Source organism: Centroberyx gerrardi, chromosome 13, assembly GCF_048128805.1.
Source record: "Centroberyx gerrardi isolate f3 chromosome 13, fCenGer3.hap1.cur.20231027, whole genome shotgun sequence".
NCBI classification, from domain to species: domain Eukaryota; kingdom Metazoa; phylum Chordata; class Actinopteri; order Beryciformes; family Berycidae; genus Centroberyx; species Centroberyx gerrardi.
In genome coordinates this window covers 20346959-20368657 of record NC_136009.1, presented here as the reverse complement: position 1 = coordinate 20368657, position 21699 = coordinate 20346959, and the positions used below count along the sequence as shown (strand labels likewise).

The 21699-nt window shown below is 42.0% G+C and overlaps 2 protein-coding genes across 2 annotated transcripts in view; both read right to left on the bottom strand.

The window, feature by feature from the left end:
* The window catches only part of LOC139926492 (protein THEM6-like), a 231065-nt gene that overhangs the window by 136785 nt on the left and 72581 nt on the right, over positions 1-21699 (bottom strand). The gene's annotated exons all lie outside the window — the stretch shown is intronic.
* atp6v1h (ATPase H+ transporting V1 subunit H) overlaps positions 1-21699 on the bottom strand; it is a 290066-nt gene that overhangs the window by 229381 nt on the left and 38986 nt on the right. The gene's annotated exons all lie outside the window — the stretch shown is intronic.

The window sequence follows — 21699 nt, the reverse complement described above, 5'->3', positions numbered from 1 at the left end:
CCCTGCACATTGACTTGTGTGTGTGTGTGTGGCCCTGTGTGTGTGCATGCCCGCAAGTGTGCACAGGGTGTTGTTGTTGCGAAGGTGTCCGTCTGAGAGACAGTGTTTATGTCGCAGAGGCCATTCCGTTTCTCAAGGTTAATGATCTCATTGTAAATCATGTCACATCCCCCTCTCCTCCGCCTCCCCCCTCCCTCCCCCTCTCTTCCTCCACACCTCCTCTCCTCTCTCCTGCTTTTCTCTCTCCCTGCCTGCCTGCCTGCCTGCCTGCACTGATCTGTGATTTGCACTCATGGCAATGTGTGTGTGTCTGTGTGTTGGAGGCGGTTGTAGCTGAGGATATGCGTGTGTGTGTGTACAATATCTGTGTGCTGAATGCCAATGCGGTGCAGAGATGGTGAACGCACACGCATACACACATGCACCAATCACAGACGTGGACATTTATACACACATAAGTATGCAGAGGTAAATGTGTTCACATGCACACACGCACATACATACGCACATTTGTGTATTGGTTTTTTTTGCACCTTACCCTAATAGTAGCAAATCAGTGTCTTAGTAAGCCTGGAATGATCTGAGATATATTGGTAATTCACACAACCTTGTAGCTGAGTATCAGCTTGATGTGTGTATTAGTGTCATGATGGAACGAGTGGGAGAGACAGACAGCACCCTCCACCTTGAGCATTATTAATATCATTTCCCACTCAAGTGACGTTCTTCAGATCTGGAGTCAATAGTCCACATATGTGCATGCCCACACACACACACACACACTTATGGATAATATGATGAAGAGCATCTCTCAACCTCTCCCCTCCTTTTCAGATCTGGCTATTTCGTGAATATCTGACAGCTCGACAGGAATTTACTTCTGAAACCTTGCAAAACAACTGGCCAGCATCCAACTTGCTGTCCCCCCCCCCCAATAAAACAAAAGGGAAACATTTTTATTATCTCTGCCTTGCTGCCTGTCAAAGGCTCCCACCATCCGTCATTCAAAATTAAGGGTGTTAGACATTTTGGAATGTGCTTGCTGAGGGGAATCGGAGAGTGCAGAGTGTCGGCCATTTTGAATTTTGTCTGTGTGACCTGAAGTGTGTCATCAATCATTTGTCTAAAGGGCTTTTGTGTGTGGCGTTCTCCTCTCAGAGTTCAATGCCAAACCACTCCAGCAGATGAAAATGTGTCTGCCAACAGTAGAAGGGGACAGATTGAAATAATTACACCCACTGCAAATTAGATTATCAAAGAAGAAAAGTTAGACATGTGAGCCTTTGGAGTGTCGTAAGCAGCAAGGCACCAATGACTACTTTGCATACCGTTAAGTCTAATTTCAGAAAATAAATATTTTGCTTTTGTAGGTTTGGGTTGTTTGCTTACAGACTATTTTTTAAAGCCTAGAATCACCTTTTCATGCATAGAGAAGTCTGATCTTAACCCTCAAATAACGTCATAACCCAGAATAATCATAATAATAATAATAATAATAACCCAGGTAAGCTTGTCTGATTATTAGAAACCCTGTTGTGATGCCAGCTTCCTCTGATATTAAACCAGTCACTGTTGCATAGAAACATCTAACTCCTTCCACTTTTCTCCCATGAGTCCTGATGAAGTTTCATCCATAATTGTCAGGTATTCTGTGCTGACATCATCAGTACATTTCTAACAGTGAGCGGTCTGGATGATTGTGATTCATTATAGTGAAAAGTATAATTGCCTGTAACATCAGGCTATTGTTAGAGGCGAAGACTGCACAGATTACTGTCGGGATCATCATTTCATTCCCATGTATTAGAAGTAAACTTCTATTGCTCAGCTCAATCAAAGAGGGAGGGGGTTCATACCTATTTGTGGGCGGACCATTCTATCTGTGGATGGATATATGCTGTTAATCAGTTTATTGATGGCAACAAGGATACTCAGTTGCAGGGTATCAGAGTTGCATGTGAAAGCATTAACCAGGGTCCATAGTTTTTAATAATTTGTAGCATTTGTTTTATACCTGTTTGGATTACGAGACCGATTTGGTCTGCCGCACTCGACAATACCAGAAAGTTTAGACTGTTTTAAAGTCAGTTTAGTATACTTTCCTTTGCTTGACAACTTATCGGCAACAAAATTGTCCTCATTCGGTAAACCCCACCCACACCCTCCTCCAAACAGATTAAAACAAACAAAAGGAATTATTTGCAAATGCTATTTGCTGCAGCTGTGTGTGTGTGTGTGTGTGTGTGTCTGTGACACCTACAGTAGAGCATATAGGTTATACTGTAGCTGTCAGTTCAAATTACTCCTGGTGAAATCTCAAACTGCACCTCCACTAACACTCAAATTGAGAGCTCTCATCCACTCTCTAAGCTTCCCCCTCAGAACACCTTAACATAATCTACCTGCGTGACACTGCATTACCATAACTGAATAAAGATAGGTCAAAATAAGTTGGCAGGCTGTCTGTGTGCAGAGGGCAGAGCGCTGATAGTGAACCTGCCACTGTGTCCCTGTAGAGTATGCATGGTTCTGTGTGTGTGTGTGTAGGCATGTGTGCACCCACAAGCATACGTGTGTGTGTGTTTGTTTGCGTGTGTGCGTCCATCTGTCCGCTCGTGTGTGTGCCTCCTCTCTCGGTGGTCTCTCTCTCTCTCTCCCCAGGCTCAGCAGCCCCCTGTAGTGGTAATGGCAGCCGTGTTGCCCCCTCTCAGACAGTTTGCTCCTGTCAAACACAGTTTCACCCTGACGGTTTTAGCTTGTGCTCCACTGGGACCCTCCATCACAAACTGCAGGCCTGTCAGAGACTCAACACAACAGCAGCTCTTGTTTCCTCCCTTGGACTTTCCTTGCCTCATTTTTTCATTGCCTCTCCAATTACTTTCCTCTCTTTGCCCCATGTACATAAACAACAAACATGAGCATGTGCATACACACAAGTGTAAACTTGCTCTCTCTCTCTCTCTCTCTCTCTCTCTCTCTCATTCTCATTCCTTCTATCTCTGCCTCACTCCCTGTCTCTCACTCTCATCTCACTCTTTTTCTGTCCCTGTCCTCCTCTGTCTCTTTATCTGACTCACTCTCTCACGCTCGTTCAATATGAGCGATGCCGATATCTGTCCTGTAATCGTCAGGGGAAACAGGAGTACAGCGGTAGTACAACACTCGCCGTGTATCTGTGCCTCGGCTCTCAGCAGTAAACACACCAAACCTCAGTCAACCAATCTGTTACTTCACTTTGACTCTGAAGGATATGAACCGGAAAACAATGGGACCTGAATGAACATACTGCGCACAGTTGTCACCATTGAAGACATCTCCCCGCCCTGCGTCTGTCCTGCAGGAGTCACTGATGGAGGATTTATTACTGCAGGCGTTTCCAGACAATTCCCCCGTGGGGCGGAGCAGCAGCGGAACCAGAGAGTGGCACGGTGCTTCTACCATGGCTATATATCTGTACTTCCCCCCCCCCCCACTGGTCTCTCAGATATCAGATGTATTTGTGATGTTTTCGTCACCCCTGGCTCTCTGTGATCCATCATGTCCAGAGTGTTGTCTCTCTAGTTACTAGCCTGCGGCATCTCGGTCAGCCTTGCCAGCGTGGAGCGGCTATAGGAGTGTTACTATGATTAATGTGCAGGAGTTACAGAGGGCCAGGGATATAGATCCAGCAGGAAGATCATTAACTCACACAGGTTCACCAGGAGAGGAGGGGGAGAGACAAGCGTGCATGTCTGTATGTACTGTGCATGTGTGTGTGTGTGTTTGTCTCTCTGTTGTGTCTGTGTCCATACATGTGTGTGTGTCAGGTTGCATATGTGTGTGAGTGCCTGAGTGACTGCCATATGTGCAATTGCTTAAGAGCCATATAGAGTATGTGTTGTTTTTTTATAGATTGCCCTCATCCACCCACCAAACCCCCACCAACTAAAATCATTGAAAGGTGTGGGGGCATCATAGTTGTTCATTAAAGCTTTCTATCTAGTGGTAGATAGTGTAGCGGTAGCTTGATAGCCACTGTTTCCATGGCAACTCTGTAAGAACAACCTGTGCCTACATCTCAAAACATCAGATATGTTATTTTTAAGTGTAAGACAAGATGTTTCTAAGGCAAGAGAAAAAAAAAGAAGTATCCTGACCGATACAAAACAGATGCCTTTAAAAAATAATTGGTGATCTGTCTCTATGTTGGGCACACACACATGCACACACACGGACGCACACACATGCACACGTACACAGACGGAAAGGGGATCTAACTCAGTCATTTTGTGGATGTGGTGCGGTGCAGAGGCCATAGCATCTGTGCCTTTGTGATAGGAGCAGTCGGACGGCACAACAGGCAGCGGAGCAGCTGAAAGCACTACCATTCACCAGCTGTAATAAAGTTATTCAGAATAAGAGAGAGAGAGAGAGACTGACTGACAGAAAGAGAGGGAGAGAAATTTCATACTTCTATATTTGAATATTTTGTTGACTGCTTTGGCAATGTCATTTCAGTTTAAAAGTCATGTCAATAATGTATTTGAATTGAATTACATTGAATTGAACTAAACTGACTGTACTGAAATCTAACTTCTCACTCTCTTAATATCTCTCTCTTTTAATTTCAGTTTGAAAGAGCTTTACTGGTGATTATAATGATTAAAGCTATAGGCAACTTTGCACTTGGTGGCCCCAAGTAGCAGCAATAGATACCAGAATTTTTAGTTTAAAAAGTTTAAAGTTTGACTTCATTACTCAGAAATCATATAACACGGCAATATTAAACTCAAATTTCGCTCGTAAGTTTCAGTTTGTCACCAGAATTTCATTTTGCCAAACAGAGCAAATCTATGGGGTCTCAATTAGAGATGCTCCTCTCTGTTGTGCATTATACTGATAAGACGGATGTATTTTTACATAAAAATCTTGCCTAGTGCAGCTTTAAAAAAAAAAAAACTCCACACAGACAGGAATGGGGCTGGGAAATTTAAATTTAACTTTTCTGATCACATGGTGCTGGTGAGTGGAGGGCTGGTGGTTTGGGCCAGGTCGAGGGCTGAATACAAAGTGCCTCTCAGTGATCAGTAACCGTCAGTTAATACAGCAAAAAGGCCCCCGAGGGCATTCTTTACTGTGGTTATGGGTATGATGGTGATGCAACAGCATCCATAATCGCGCAAAAGAACACCCAGAAGGGCATTATTGCTTTTATACAACAGTTACCAGTGCATGTGTGCTATCCAAAAAGTTCTCACTGAAGTCATGTACATAAGAATAAAAACAGAAGAAAACAAGAAAGATTGTTGCCATACTTTATGGGAATTATTAATATGGCTGAAGCACGTCTGACAAATTGAATTGCTTGGCTGAAACTACACAGTGTATAAAATGTTGTCATGACCCAGGTAATATGGTTCTGCCCAGCTCTACATCTGTGGTCACTATGGTGTCTGGAGAGAGTTTAGCAGTGTGAGGATAACTTGATATCCCCTGTTATAACCCATTGGTATAAACTCAATCGTAAGTTGAAGTGGCTACCAGTGACCTGTGACTGTAACTCACATGACCCAGGCAGAATTAAATAATTCAGCGGCAATCATTGTTTTATCATCTTCTGACTGGTTTTTCAAAGGTTGTGGTAGATGTTCTAAACAATTTTATCTGTCCATCTGTGTCTCTCTCATGCGTGCACGAGTGCACAAACAAACACACACACATGCACCCACATGTGCACACTCTCCTCCCCTATCTCTCTCCCTCTCTCTCTCTCTCTCTCTTTCTCGCCCTCTCTCAGACATGCTTCATTTAACACGGATCATGGATGCATCATGTGTTTGATAGGCTATTCACGCTGCCTTGTCCATTTCCTTTGATGACAAATGAAGATGTTGAAGGATGGATCCTTTGATGTCCGCCAGCGCATACAATGAGGGAAAGCAGGGCTCAAAGAAAGTAGGCCTTGTAGTCTGAGCCTTCATCAGAGCTACACATCCAAGACTGAGACAATAAGAGGATCCCTCTGTATCTCTCTCCTCTTCTCCTCTTTTCCTGTGGCTGGTGCTCCTGATACCCCCCCCCCCCCCCTCTCCTTTCCCACCCCTCTTTTAACAGAGCTAAATGGCTGTGTACAGTAATTCCAATGTAATGCTGCGGGCTCTTCAATGGACACACTCGCCAGCATGCGTTTCCATGGAGACGCAATTTGTTCGCGGGCCCCTGCAGCTTGTGTCATTGACTTCAATTAGTGCGGAGCGCCGTCTCGCCTAAGCACATACTTACACATAGAGACAGCCTCAAAGGGTTGGAGAGAAACGGCAGGAAAAGAACAGAGGAGATCTGAGAGTGCAGGAGACATTGGCGAAGGACTACAGGACTGCAAAAAGGCTTCATGGTATAATGGCATTCATTGGTAGAGGGAGGGTGGATTTGTCTTTGGGCATTGGGGGATTGTAAAAAAAAAAAAAAAAGAGTGGCATTCAATTTAAACTCCCCCCATGTCATCAATAAGGACAAACTGTACAGCTGGAACAAGGAAATGAAACTTTCTAGGCAATCACATTTCTCTCAGATTCTAGATGATAACAAAGACGCTGCACAGATTCTTATCGCTACAGTTGATAAGCTGTTAAATACCCCACTCTTGATTTCATACGAGCTTTTTGAAGAATTTGCTGTCTTCTCTCATATTTCTCCAGTGTTAACTTCAAAGAACTTGATGAGGTTGTGCGGCAGCTCAAGTCCTCCATCTGTCCCCTAGATCCACTTTCTGTAAGCTTTTTTTAAATGTTTTAATTGCCGATTTGATGAAGTACTGACAGTCGTTAACATGTCCTTGTAATCTGGTGATTTCTCTGGCTCTCTTAGAACTGCTATTATCAAACCACTGCTAAAGAAAAGCAGATCCCTCATTAGTCGCTAACAACAGGCCAATATCTAACCTAACTCACATCCATTCAACTGTGCGCAGGAACGGTAATTATTTAACTAGTCCCATTTTCCTATTTCCTATTGATTCAACAAATGTGATCTCCCAAATCACGCATGGCATAAATTACTCATGAATTCACAGCATGAAGAAAAAAGTTTTCTATTTTTCTTCTCCTGCTGACAAAAAGCTTTGTGTTAAAATATGAATTTTGCCTTAGCTGTGGCTATAAAAAATGAATTGATGGGGAGTTGTCCTAGCTTTCGGGTCTCTCTGGTGGTTCAGTCTCTCTCTCTCTCTCTCTCTCTCTCTCTCTCTCTCTCTCTCTCTTTCTCCCTCACACTCTTTCTATCTACTGCTGTTGTTTTAGGTATCTTTCAACATTTTATTGAGATAAAACTTCCCAGTGTCACTTCGTCCTTGGCCAGGTCACTTTCAAGAGGTTTTGGATCTCAGCAGGAATAACAGGCTTGGCCCTGGATTAAAATTAAAGATTAAAGATTCAAAAATGTATTTCTGCAACTTTATGACAATTATCTCACTAGTCTACCTTCTCTGAAATCAAGAGTGACTACTGAGTGTGTTCCAGGCATCATTTTCCAGCAGGTGACTACGATTGCCATTTTGCCACAAACATCGCTGGCAAAATGGTGGGGTGTTCTTTTAAAGTGATTCAACCTTGACTATCCCAACTCATTACAGACCCACTCCCAGGCTGCATCCGTAATTACCGCGAACAGGTGCATCACTCAGCCGCATCGCCGCGGAGTTAGAGATTTAATTTAGAGATGCTGCCCAGGATATTAACCCCGCTAATTACAACAGCGAGCTCCACGTTCAGCCACAGGGGTGAAACGTTGTGGACCTCGGGGCGAGAAAAAGCACACAATTACTTTCTCCTTTATTCTAGGGGAAGTACAGGTGGGGAGGATGTGGTGTTTACACAGAGGAGGTTTCCAGATTGGGCTCTTGCGTGCAAGGCGTGTGATCGCCGAGGAAGATGGCGGTCTGTGTGAGGATGGGTAGCTACATGCCGTGAGCACGTTCTGCATCTTAGGCAGAAAATTCAAACACACGGAGAGAAGCGCTTGATGGCTAATGTTGTGCAAGGCCGCACTCATGCGCTCACGCAGATACGGAAATGGGATTCACTCATAGGTCTTTGCACTGTCGGAAAAAAATACAGAGTTGTACCTTATTTCTGAGTGTGCTCAGACGTATACACTCTTAACAAATAGAGTTTTAGTACCAGAAAATGGTTCTTTAGGCTTGTACCATAGCAGAGCCCTTATTGGTGCTGTAAAGAACCCTAACCCTAAATCCTAACCCAGTCGACGGACGATGCGGGGAGAGTCACAGGATAATACCAACACTACCTAACCCTAACCCTAACCCATGCTCAACTGGTTCTACATAGAACCTTTGTGTTGCTTTAAGAAACAAAATGAAAGATTTCAAGTAATGATCCAAAACCAGCAGTATTAAAAGATTTTTTTAAGAACCACACTGGGTTCTTTATTCTGATTTACCTGTTTTTTTTAAATAAATAATTATTAGTCAAATAAATGACTGTTTTGCTACTCTTTATCGGCAATTGCTATAACACAGTGGTGATTCAAGCAGTTCATGAAAGCTTTTACATTTGCTGTTCTGAAGAGGTGTCTGGTACGTCTTTCCTGAGAAAAATCCTCTGCCGCACAGGAAGTGATGCATTTACGCTTCCAGCTGCAGCAATGGCGGTTTGTTTGGAATACATACAGTAGAAGAAGAACTGGATAGTTAGCATGAGCAGCGATAGCCACCATGGATGAACAGACAAAGAAAAGAGCGCCACCTACAGAAACTCAAACTTCATCAGCAGAAAATCCAAGGAAAAAGACGTCACAGTACTGGACACACTGTTTGATTGACAGGTGATCTCTAGGAAGTGCAGTGCAGAAACAGCAATAAGCGCTTATTGCACCTAAGATGCTAAAATAATTAAACAAACAAAAAGTCATTACAGTTCTATAAAACCACTATCCTAACCAAAGAATGTAGAAACAGACTGCATACATTCTCTGTCTTGCTTTCTCCCTCTCTCTCTCTCACTCTCTCTCTCTCTCTGTCTCTCTCACACAAAAAACACTACGGTATTTTTCATTTCATGTGCATCTGCGTCAGAACGTTTTTTTCATGGGAAAAGGGAATAGGGTGATAGCTAGCCTGTGATCTTTTATTCATCCATCCGTCCTCTTCTCCTCACTCCTCGCCTCCGCACCAGGGAGCTCAGCATCTGACAGCCTTTACAGAGAACCACCAGCTGGAGTGGCAACAAGAGGAGGGGTGGGGAGCAGAGGAGAGGAGAGGAGAGGAGAGGAGAGGAGAGGAGAGGAGAGGAGAGGAGAGGAGAGGAGAGGAGAGACAATAAAGGAAAAGGAGAGGGAGTGGTGAGGAGAGAGAAGAAAAGGGATGGAGTGGAGAAAACAGAAGTGGAGAGGAGAGGAGAGGAGAGACAATAAAGGAGAGGGAGTGACGAGGAGAGAAAACACGAGGGAGAAGAGAGAGGAAAAGGGATGGAGTGGAGAAAACATAAGTGGCAAGGAGAGGAGAAGAGAAGAGAAGAGAAGAGAAGAGAAGAGAGGAGCAGATACAGTAAGACAGACACATAGGTTCAAATATTGGAGGTGAGCTCACGTCTGGGCAAGTGTGTGTGTGTGTGTGTGTGTGTGTGTGTGTGTGTGTGTGTGTGTGTGTGTGTGTGTTGTGTCTGCTGGGGACAGGAGGGCGGTCAGGGGCAGAATGTGCTGACAGCAGCCCGGCCCTCAGAGCAGAGCAGATGGTTCGAACAGGATCAGGAGAGAGGCGACGGGCTGCGGCTCCACATCAAAACCTCACCACTCAAAAGTCAGCGCAAGCTTTGAATAAAATCAACTTTTTGCTTTCAATTAACTCACTTCTATTGTAACACTTGATCCCGCTTTGGAATGCCCTGCCTGAGGGATGGAGGCTGGAAAATCATCTTTTACATTCCTCTTGAAACATATTTTTAGAGACAGGCTTGTTGTATTGTTATAATAAAAATCAAATAACAATTATTATTCTTATTCTTATTATGTTATTATTGTTATTATTATTATTATTTTTAGTAGTAGTAGTAGTAGTAGTATAGCTCTCACATGTAGCTATTTTATAGCCATTTTGCATCCCCCGCCTAGATTTCGCTTGGTTTAATACAATCAGGGACTCAAAATGGCACGATTGCAGACCATTGAGCCCATAGTAGCTGCTCAAGATTCAGAGTTAGTGTTTCTGTCCTTCATGTTTCCAGGACTCCATCTTGCCCCCAAGCTCCACTACAGCCATTGGGCATCAGGCGTTTCCATCAGCCATGGAGGGAATGCTTCCTTTGAAATCAATGAAAGCTGCTCCACTGCCATGTTGCATCACGTCCAAAGGAGGTGTCCATGTTCAAAACTCACAGAGGTTCAATTCTCAATGGCTGCCTGATCATCCTCATATAGTGCGTTGACATAATGATAAATAAAGTTGATTTTGGTTGTTTTCTGGTGTATTAACACATTATTATTACATTATTAATCCACACAATCCACACTATATGATGTTCAATTAATAAAGGCCTATACATTTTTCAAAGTGACAAATACTCCAAAAATGAGATAAGTGTAACTAGTGTCTCTGTGGAGTGGCTAGAACAACACACAACAGGTTTTGTGATTGCAAATTGCATTGAAAGTCCTTTTTGAGCTTATTCACAAAACACACAGGTACTGCATCTCATCTCTAATTCAGGCAGTCAACTCAGGCAGTTAACATGCCATTTTTGTCAATGTGAATAACTCATCTTTTTCTTTTTTTTCCCGATGCTATACTCATAGTCACCTAGTCAAAACACCTTGCTCTGCAGTGAAAGCCAAGTGTTATTACTGTCTCCCGCCGTCTTGGTCGAAGAACATGCTGTCAAACAAGGGCAGAGGGGATTCAGCAGCCACCGTGCTGGAAAAAATCAGTCCTCCTTTTTATGGACAGAGAACATGACGTTCATGTCGGCTTACTGGCTCCCTCGCCTCAACTTCACACAAAGCTGAATCGACCTGCCAGCCACCAACTGTCTTCTACCTTATTTTCCACCTCCTTCAACCACTCATCCTTCCTTTCTATCTCCCTCTCCTTCTCTCTTTGTCTATTTGGTTTTGTTTCTCTCTCTCTCTGCCTTTGTATCTGTTTCACCCCACCCCCCTCCTTTCTGTTTATCTTCCCCTCTCTTCCCTCCCTCCCTTCTTTCATGCATCTTTCCTTCTCTGGTCTTAACAGCCTATACCAATCTGATAGGTGAGAGTTTTTGCTAGTTTCTTCAAGTATTCTGTGTCATGTAACATCTGTGTCACAAACATTGTGTAAGGCCAGCCACCTTAGATCTTCATGGTGGCTTTTTTTGTGTGTCCGTCCCTCAAAGCGCGCCACACACACACACACACACACACACACACACACACACACTTGGTGCTGCAGGTAAGAGTTGCCATGGCAATCTGTTGATAAGGAGCTATGATTGAGTGGCTGAGGTGGAGGGTAGACCGTGCTTTGATACCTACTCATACTGAGTTTCACTTTCACATCATCTCCTATCGTGGGCCTAATGTAGTCATTTTATTGAAGGATAATGGACTGACGTAGTAACAGCCTATGCAGACTGTATTTGTAGCCAATTAAAATACAAAGTGTGCCATCATTTATGTAGGAAAGTTTGCTGCTGGGGTTTATGTTTCTTTTGTTCAATATTTAGCATTAGCTAGTGTGTAAAAACTATTTTACAAAGTCTCTTAGTTGCAGTTAGAATATTTTAATTAGGAGAAAAAAACATGCACTATCCAGTCTTTAGACCATTTTTTAATAAAATGTTTTAATTGAAAGTAAGAGGCTGGGTGCAGGAGTGTGTTGGAGTGCATGTATTGTAGACTGTCTGTCCATAAGAATACAGCTTCTACAGTCAGCTGTCACACAACACATAATACACCCTATGCCAGCTTTCAGTTAACAAGCCCTCATCACATTATCTCTTTACACACACACATAGAAAACTGCACCTCCAAAGCCCACATTCACATTGTGTACTCCTAAATATTAGCACATTTACTGAGGATCAGGCCACAACACACAATATTTAGGATTGACACTGTGGAAAGAAAAGGACTAGGCTTTGGAAAATCCTTTTAATGTTTGTCTTCAAGGGAAATAAGCAGAAGCGGAAAGTAACTAATCACAACTGCTCTAGTTAGTGCTTTGTTGATTACCTTCAATATGTGTCAGGTCTCTACTTTTACTTCTTGAATATTTTGAGTATTTTCTCATACTTTTACTTAGGCTACAGGTTTATTTCTATATGGACAGTGACTACAATAAGATTAAAGTAAAACAGTAATAGTGGACTTAACCTCAAATAACTGTTACTACATCTGCATACTTTTGCCTGATAATGATCCATCAATTTATTCACAAAAACCACACCACATTTTGGAAATTGCACAAAATCTTACCTTCTTGTTTGAAAGCATCTAAGTGTTTCAGCACTTTTTCATGAGGTGCTCTTTTACCGTTATGTTTACTTGAGTATAATTGTCAAGACTAATACTTCTGATCTGAGGAAATGTGAGTAAAGTAAGAGTATTTCCACTTGAGTGAAACAGTTCAGTATTCTTTTCACCATCGGAAAGAAGAGGATTTTGTACATTTCAACAGTGACATACCTATTCTGCACTTAGTTGGGCTCACTGCTTGACTTCTATGACCTAAGTGGTATGAATCATATCTTCCCTGTAAAGTGTGTGCGTCAGTGCTGTCTGCTACTGAAATAGAGGCATCAAAATCTGAACACTGCATGGGTTCATTAGGTTTAAGATGTTAGGAAGCGCATGCTGTACAACTATGCTATAGCTGTATATGTAAAGTAATCTGGGTAATACAGAGAGACGTCATAAGGGGTAGGAGCACCTGCACACACACACACACACACACACACACACACACACACACATAAAGACACGCATCTGTTAAAATTAAACTCACAGTGTGCACACAGGAAACAAACCAGCACCTCTTCCATATTGCCAGTAACACACCCAGACACACTTTTGTATAATTAGTTCCTAAGTAGCTCACTGCATGCTAAGAAGAGGAAAGACATTCTGGGATCATAAATGTATACACACACACACACACACACACACACACACACACACACACACGTGCGCTGTACAAGCGTACCGTGACAATGACTGTACCCCGGGAGCTGCTCAAATATGCATTTTCAGGTGAGAGCACAGTCAGTGGTTTAATTAGCTGGTACTTAGAGATCTAACACAGAGTCAACTCTAATATTACTTGATGTAGACTAAATAATAAATGGTTGTCTGTGCCGTGACCCCATACGTACAGGGGTGAAAGATCTATACACACCCTTTAGTTTCATGCATGCCCTGCCTCTGTTTCTACTTGATGGTAAGGGAAAAGTAATATAAATGAAGGTAGGAAAATTTAAGAAAGTAAAAAAATGAAAGGTTGTATCTTGTATGACTGAGGGTGTTCTTAAAAGGCATTAAAAGTGGCATTGAAAACTGCTTTGATGGATTGAAAATCAAATCCTGGCATGATCCTGGTCAAACTCACAAATACAGCATAGCGTGTGTGTGTGTGTGTGTGTGTGTCATTGGAAGTATGGAAGTGGCGCTGTTTGTTCAGTTCTACTGTATTTGTTTCTTATGTGAGACACTGAGTTTAATCTGAGTAAATATGTTGTGTCTGATCACATTTCTTTTGTTTATGCGCCTTTATGCTTTCACTTGGATGACGTTATCAATTATTCAAAAGTGTGTGCGTTGTAAAACTATTCTTAGGACTTATTCTTGCAGTGTATCTGTGTTAGTGTTGTTAAATGTCTGCCTGTGTGTGTCTGTCTGCCTGTGTGTCTGCACATGTCTAATCAGAGTGTGAAAAATAGAATACATATTTACATATTTTCATATAAATTTACATATTATTATATCAGCTTCGGGTTCTAGCTTTATCCGATGTATAAATCCATAATACATGCGAAGAGTTGGTTTAACAGTTTTCCCCATAAGGAGGGAAATCGACCAGACTCTGAACCAGACACTAACCCACTTTGACCTGCTGTTGACCTGGGAGTTCAAGACCATCTGGTGGGGTGAAAGCAGTCTGTCTACTTCCTATCCTCAAGCTACCTATATGTAACATCATCTGTGTCTCTGAGAGGTAAGCTGAACCTAAAGAAGAAGACAGTATACTACAGTTGCTGCGAGCTGTGAAAGCTTGAAAAGTTCAGATTTATATGTGCATTAACATTCCAATACTCATATTAATGAGGATAAGAAATGTCCCGTTTGAAAGATACAGTATATCACATGTAAATGCCATATCTGATAATAGCAGGATAGGTTCTCCTGATTGTTGGAAACTTGAATATCATATAACAAGAATAGAATTGGAGTATATTAGAGCATGTAAACACCTTCCACCATTTATTGTTGGTTTTTACGTTCTGTGTAAGTTCTGTTTCCTTGGTAATTTTCCGTGCTCTGAACACTAAATCCTGAATCTCACCTTAACTAGGATATGAGCTGGTATTTGGAATACTCTGTACCTTTTCATGTACTGTTGAGAGCATGTAAACACTCTCAATGATTTTGATAATAATGTTTTTTTACAGGTCTTAATGATAGTCTCTCTGCTTTGTTGTTGTTGTATACCTGCCTGCATGAGGTGTATTTTATGAAAGCAGTGAAAAAAACAACAAAAAAAAAACGTGTATGCATTCATACTATCCCTTGTGTATTCTGTGCTTACAGTGAGAGGTTTAGTGGTAAGCATAAAACTCACTCGCCTTACAGTATGTTTTGGTTCATCATGACTCATCCACTGCAGATAAGGCCAATGACAGCCAGTCTATGAATAACACATTGAAGACCTGTACTGTCAGTGTACACTGTGTAATATCTGAGAATGCCGTATACCTCAGAGATACAGTGTGCTCGCTATGTGCTCATAAAAGCATAATATTACATGTCGGAGCAATATCACGCCTCTACGCTTGAATAACTGATTGTGTAGGGGAGACCGGGAATGATTGTAACACATTTTATCTCAGCACCTATAACTGTAAGAGTTTTGGTGTTAGGTTTCTCACATTTTGACACAAACTACTCACATCCGTCTACTACAGATAGCACTCATTTCAACCTCTATTATAATATCACAGACTTCATGAATTGATGTCAAATACAAGGAGTTCCATTTTTACAACCTACCCCAATAGTTGTAAGTTGTAACACTAGCTGGGGTAAGTTGTAACAATAAGAGGAAATTAAAAAAAATTTGCACCAACACTATGCATCTTGCATTAGAACAGCTTTAATGAAGAACGTATGAAATGAAAGAACAACATTAGTCAGTCAATGTGTGTGTGTGTGTGTATGTGTGTGTGTGTGTGTGTGTGTGTCTGTGTGTGTGTGTGTGTTAGACTATGCTGATCCTTTTGAACTAAACCATTACGCATGCATTTATGGGTTGTCTTTTGAATGAAATCAACTTAAATCTCAGTCAATTAACCTTAAATCTTAAATCAATTAAAACTTAATTGATTGAAATGTGCTGTTCCATCACATGACTGTTTAATCTCACAGTCACAGTAACACTTTTTTCAAAAATGTTACAACTATCCAAACCCCTGTCAGCCACTATATTTCTAGCTGTTGTAGAAAGGTGGTTTGAGATTAGCATGGATGGAATGCATCACATTTTACTTTACTGACTTCTGTTTAATCTAATACAAGTTCTATCATTTTAACTTCAGCACTATATCAGTCCTACTCAAAATAGAAACTTGGTCCAAAAAATTACTTTCTTACCTCAAAATCTTTTGTTGTTTTCTTGTGGCTGTAAAATCTGCAGCTTGGCCATGAAACTGCACATGTGAGATCAGGAAGGAAGTGGGTGTGTACAGTAGTGATCATATGACTCTAGCTCATCCCTGATTGGTGGAACTGGTGCTGTTACAACTAACCCCATGTTACAACCATCCCCGGTCTCCCCTACTACATTTGCATTCTGCTGTTTATCTTTCTACTGTACCTCCTCTATACATAATAGTATATACTGTATGAGCCAGTGGTCCTTTGATTGACTTATTTGTTCCCTGCTCTGTCCCAACCTACCAGACTCTCAGTGCCCATCGCAGGCTGCCAACATTTCATGCTTGCTTGCATCACTAGGCTTAAGAGTTGCACGGCATGTCTTTTCTTCAACAATGCAAACCAAACATCTGTGTTTGTGTGTGTGTGTGTGTGTGTGTGTGTGTGTGTGTCTGTGTGTGTGGGAACATCTCCTCTGGGAAGTCTGTGCTGTCACAGTCTGATGGCTTCAGTGGTCCATTCCTTGGAAAAACACAGTTATTCTCTGCATGCTTAGAAGTCTCTCCTCCTCACGCAGCCTAATATCAAATGTATAGCGCTTAGACCCTTTTACATAAGCCGCTGTAAAAGGCATTCTTTCTATAAGCATGAAAAATGATACGTTCCTGTCCTCTTTGTTACAATATGGGGAAAATGAATGGCATGACAGAGGCAATTGTTTCTGTAGCACTCAAAGGAGGGATTAAACTGTATTAGTGGGGTGGAGTTTTGGCAGCGTATTGTGTTGTGAGTTTATGTGTGTGTGTATACATGTGTGTGTTTATGCTTGTGCGCTTGCATTTTTTTGTGTGCGTTTGTGTGTGTCTCTGCGTGTGTGAATGCATCGGTTTATGCTTTGTGAGTGTATGTGCCCGCCTGCCCTTATGTGCCAGTGAATGACAAAGAAAATTTTTATACGGTTCAGTTTGTTATCATAGACACAGACTTGTATATGTGTGTGTGTGTGTGTGTGTGCATGTGTGTGTGATACTTAAGTCTCAAAAGCTTCCCCCCCTTTTTTTCCTATCTAAAATCTGATGGAAATAAATTATTCAGTCTATAGAATGAACAGTACAGCAATATCCCGCTACCCCGGTTTCTTTCCCAGTGATGATCTAAAATCTCCACTGATCAACCCCTTGAGGCTGCTGCCTTGCCTCATGAATTCCAAATGGTCTTTCTTTTTTCTTTCTTTCTTTCTTTCTTTCTTTCTTTCTTTCTTTCTTTCTTTCTTTCTTTCTCTCTTTCTCTCTTCCCTTTTCTCCTTGTAAACATCTTTCTTAGATCAGCTGCCTTATTTCAATCCCTAAAAACTCTGTGCCTTCTGGGTGTTGGAGGCGTCAGTGTGAAACAAAACTTTGAGTGTTGTTTGTGGGCACAGAGCATGTAGACAATTTCCCATGTCCTGACAGATCTAAAAAGCAAAGACTGACATCTCAGCATTGCACATACCCAACAACATCACACAAATATGTAAAGCACTTCAGCCTCTCTCCGTCTCCATGACAACAGGGACGTTTTGTTCCTTTGTTTTTCTAATGCCATTAGAGCCATATCCATATGTGATTGACAGAATGTCTCCAAATTAAAAACTGCTCAGTGACGTTTTTTTTGTTAGACTGCATCTTTCCTCTAAGAAAGGCACGCAGCTGAAATTCACCTCATCATCACAAAATGTCACTTAAGGATTATTCTTCTTAAATTTAATAATATTCAAGGGTCACCAAGAAGTAGCACTCAGAAATTCTGTACTCTAGCCTCAGGACTTTCACATGCAATGAGATCCCACTCAACAAAATAGGCCAAATGGTCATTCTAGCATACTGAAACACTCCAGCTGCTTGAACAATGCCTTGAGGTCATGCAGCTGGCTTTTTCTTGCCTTGTAATTAGTGGTCCAACACACAATGACAGTGATTGCTATGTTACACATGGCAACCATTAATCAACCACACAACTGTATAGTGATCAATGTAGCGGATCTTTGCTCATGGATAGTCCTGTTTGATCAAGTCTAAGGACAATCAAAAACATTAGAGTACACTCCTGAACCCCCTATACATGCGTATGAATCTTTCCACCACAAATTTAAAACAAGACATAGTGAAGTCCTATGTAATACATTTACCATAAGAGCAAAACAATGTTTCAGATTTGCCTCCTGCTGCTGTCAGCCTTGGGGAAGACTGACTAACTGTTTCCATCTTTATAAAGTGCTCTCCATCCCAATTCAGGTGCATTAAGTGTGATTATTCACTGAAGGGGGGAAAAAAAAATATCCGCAATTGTCTCTAAAATTTAATGTGTGCAGAAGACGCATAATGGTCCAAACAAACCATTAAGTTTAGAAGCAACCTGTGAAAGGCGATTTGGAAGAGTTTGTTATGGTGTTTGCTTGTGATCATTAGCGAGGCAATGACTAGGAAATAAAATTCAAAGTGGTAAAAACAAAGACATCAATGCCACACGTTTTTGGAATAAACAGACCCACACTGAATATAAAATAAGCGCTACCTAAACATTATGATTTCCAGTTTCCAGTTCTTTTGTGCATTGCCCTGATCCTCTTACATCCATTTCCATATCAATGTGCTGCTATTAATTTGTTTTTCTTGCTGAAAATGGGATTTAGTCTCTTGTCTCTCTATCTCGCCATTAATGTGTGGTATTTAAGCACCAAAACCTGCAACATCTAGTACATAAATCAGCAGAGAAATGATATAAAACAAATGTACTATCTGCTGGACTTATGTGTTCCCAAATCAGTCTTCTGTGAAATATTGGAGACACACTCAACCATAACCCGCCTCGTCTCTTTGATGGTCCGCATATTGTTTACAATAACAATAGCGTGGAGCAGCAGTGCCTCGAAACAATTAGTCCCTCATGTTCTAGTTTATGTATTTTGGCTGTAAAAGCCACAGATCCCTGTTTTGATGAAGTGGACAGAGAAAACAAAGACACATGCAAGTTGGCATAGAAGAACACGGCAAAGATCAAAGCTTTTCTATAACAAGGTTCAATTGGGTGAAATTCAAATTCTTGATATTATCAAGAGTGTTACGAACACAGGAGGGACCCAAACGCAGGACACGGACAGAGTGGTGTTGGTAAGAAAAAGGTTTTATTGTAAAGGAGGATCTGGATGAGGGGCTGATGGCAGAGAATGGGAATCTGGTGGCAGCAGGGGTGAGTGATGGTAAGGAGGAGCAGGGCTTGGCGTGAGCGTGGGATGAGGGGAAGCGTGGCAGGCAGGGGTAGCTTGGAGGCTAGGAGGTTGCAGGCAGGGAGACAAGCAGAAAGACAGGCAGGCGGGTGATGATCCTGGGACACAAGAGAGGCTGGTTAGTAACATGAAACACGAAGAGACAAAATCACTAGGAGTTCAAACTAAATTGGCCTGGAAGCGTATCTACCACTGAGGTTGAAACAACAATCTGGCAAAGAATGGTTGAAGAGCCGGGGTAGATATACTGCAGGCTGATGAGCTGATGAGAGGCAGGTGAGCAGACTGGGAGAGGTGATGAGCCGATTGCAGACAGGTGTGCAGGATGAGCAGAGCCGGGAGCCAGGAGAACCACGCCCACGCCAATACACACATAAACAAAATATAGACAGAGAGAGAGACAGACAGGGGAGCACTGAGAACACAGGGAAGGGGAAACATAATCTTCTGGGGGTACAGCCACGGCCGTAACAAAGAGTGGCTCCAAATGGCGATATCAGCGCCTCAGTGATCACTTGAAATCCTCTTTTTTAATGTTTAAGCAGCAGTCTAAGCCATAGGTAAAGTAGCAGTAATCAGGAAAGCAGCATGCATGGGATTAATCTTCTTTCATGTCCCTTATCAGACTAGATGGGCCCACTCTAGGTCTGGGTGCCACTGGGCACAGAGATCAAAGTCTCATTTTTAAGGCCAGAGAACTGTCTACTTGCACAGATGAATCAAAGGGAGTGTAAATGTCATATGTACAGAATATAGTGGTGAATAGAGAGAATATAGTGGTCAGCTGAGCTCTCTGTATTTGACCTGGTCAAAATGGATTAGAAATCAGGATTGTCCATAATGTCTTGGCTGTAAGATGATACGATTATTATATGATATGATTATTATATGATGTGTAATGATGCAGCTGCACAAGCTACATGGATCAAGTAATCATTAGTTCTCATTGGTCTGTCAATCTAGGTTAGGCTACAGTGGTGGAAATGCTTGAACATGGTAGCTAACACACACACACACACCCCCACACCCCCCCACACACACACACCCACACACACACATTCACACACGCACACACACACGCTCTATCAAACCTCCCCCACTGGGACTACTGATGCATGATTTGACATTCCTTTCTCCCACACTAGGGAGAGGACATCATGATGACATGCGTCATTCATTACAGAACATTTTATTGAGCTGCTCCTCTCTTCTCTGACAACCTGCAATTATATCAGCATGCTCTATGAAGTCAATCCACATTGCCAGCCTCACATTAAAGGCAATCAAGAGCTTTTGAACAGGCTTGGTGAGAACAAAATGGGAGTCCGAGCCCTGTGCTGCCTTGCTGTCACTAACAGCTTCAGAACAAGCCTCTCACACACTCTTTCAACGCACTTAAAGGTACTATGTGCAGCATTTTTAAACATCAATTTATCATTGTTAAATTGGTATAATTACCCTAAACAAATGAGACCATGGTCAAAATGATTGGTAGCCTCTGTCAGACATCAGTAGCGTGTCATAAAATTGGTGTGTGAAGAATTCCACTACATCTATGTACATTGCGGAGGCGAAAGCCAATCAGGAGAGTTTCATTTTCACAGTATACTGCCAGCTTAATGAACCAACCTAAAAGAAATTCAAACTTTCTCCCCTGATTTAGATTGGGTGGAATGATGGAGGAATCATTTTTCCCTTTTCTCTTTTCAATTTTCCATTCCTTGAGCATTCTGCATTTATAGACTTGATGGATGGTCCTCCTTTCATGTGCTTTGTCTTTTTTTCATACGCATGGGCTGATTGATTAATCCCCTACCACTAAAACACTCAGTGGGAGAGAGGTTTGTGGGAGGAGGATGGGGTTTAGGATGAGGTCTCACCTGGTTCCCCACAGTGTCCTCTTTAAGACGGGGTGAGTAGGTGGGCTTAGCACTCAACCACTTGATGCTTCCCTCCCACATCCTGCCAGAGACTAGTCGCCATGGCAATCCAACAATCTGATTGACGCGAGACAGCAAGAGAGAGAGAGAGATGGAGAGAGCGAGAGAAGCAGACAGAGAGAGAGACGTCCTGTGGAGAGCCTCATTGAGTGGAGGAGCAGAGGATCATACACACCCTCAAGAGACTGTGTTGTCCCAATAGAACGACTGAAGAAACAAACCCACAATCTCCTTGTGTCTGTGATCTCAGATCCATACAAAAGTCTATTTTTAACTACACAGAAAATAAACAAACAGATTCACACTATGATAGTCAGGTATATGATACTTCCCAAAATGGTTGAGATGTGCTTGATTTAACAGTCGGAACTGACAAGATATAGGAGAATAGCAGGGGAGAGATAAACAACAGATCACTGCGTGTGATAATTCAAGTGTATCTTACTACTAAAGAACTGGCAGGCAGGTAGGCAGGTTGACCTATAGTTGGAGAGGCCAACCACCTGGTTTGATCTTTGACACCAACAGACATTGCATCGATGTCATCACTGTCAAATTGTCCTTGAACAAGCCACTGAAAAAGGTGGAATGACCTCACTGAAGAAATGCATGCTCCATTATCTGAAAAGACAAATTCAAAATTAAAAAAAAAAAGGTAAT